Below are 1,386 nucleotides of genomic sequence, written 5' to 3' on the forward strand. Positions count from 1 at the left end.
AAAATTTATTGTGATCTCTATATCAATGTATATAACAATATAATTATATTTTTTGTACATTATAGTATATAACACATCAAATAATGTATATACTAAAATGTATATCACAAATTTATTTTTCTTCTTTGTGTACAAAAAATTATTTTTCTTCTTTGTATATCAAATTGTATATAAAAAATTATTTTCTTTCTTTGTATATCTCAGTGAATAACACATAATTTTTTTGTGAATATACACAAATATATATGTTAGAGATACATTGATATATAAGATGAAAACTAGAACTATTTTTTAATAAATAAAAAAAATCAAATGGAATACAATACAGTTGCACTCAGTTGGAAATATAAATACACTCAGAAAACAGTAAATAGTTTCAGAGTAGTCGAAAATATGTTTCTATCGTTATTGAAGAAGGATTTGGCGGTCAGGTTGGAGGGTTTAATAGGAGAGTTGTAAGGCTTCAGGCTTTTGATCACGGAGTAGACGACGAGTATATTGTAGTATTAGGTTTGGAGTATATAACGAAGGGTTCCATTTGAGGTTTGATTCAAGTAACAATGGAAAAGTTGTCATGATAGATCGTAAATTAGAGCGTAATCTAAGACCAAAAATTTGTATTCCTATTATATGTTGTCACCCGTAGTCAATTTCTCTAGGAACAAAGAAGCAGGAATATTTGAGTTAATTTTTGCTTATCAAAACTAAATCGACTAGGTTGATTTATTAATCAAATCAGACTACTGAGCTTTTCGATTTATATTTTTTTTTTGTGCTTTATACTCTCTTTTTTAAGAGTTTATCAATTGATCATACTTCTTTATCTTAAACGAATTGGTCACATTATTTGCTGCTTAATAGGATGATTATATATTAATAATAAAATGTAGTTACACCAGTATTGTTGTTATTAACAACACACAAGTTTCCAAGCATTGCCAAATTATTACATACAGTAGTTAGAACTAACGTAATGGTAACTAATTCATCCTTGTCTGCTTGTAGATATCTACATGAAAGCATTTTTTAATAATATACAAAAAAAAAAAAAAAAAAAAAAAAATCCTATAGTTTTCAGATTTATGAAAAAAAAAACTTTTCTTCTAAAATCGTTGTATTGGACAGTTGTAAAGACTCGTGGTAATGGAAGTTTGTGAAATGTTAGTTAATTGAAGTGGGGTAATTAGGTACATGTCTAATTAGAGGGAGATTTATTTAATTTTTATGAAGTAAAGAGAAAGTAGTAATTCACCAAACTTTTTTTTTTGTAGTTTAAACCGAGAAGAAGCAGAGACAAATTCGTAAATAATAAATGTCATAACATATACTCCAAATAGTATGAGTTGATGAAGGGAATATAGCAGTCATTATCACCAAAGAAACAAA

Source organism: Nicotiana tabacum, chromosome 17, assembly GCF_000715075.1.
Source record: "Nicotiana tabacum cultivar K326 chromosome 17, ASM71507v2, whole genome shotgun sequence".
Taxonomy (NCBI): Eukaryota; Viridiplantae; Streptophyta; class Magnoliopsida; order Solanales; family Solanaceae; genus Nicotiana; species Nicotiana tabacum.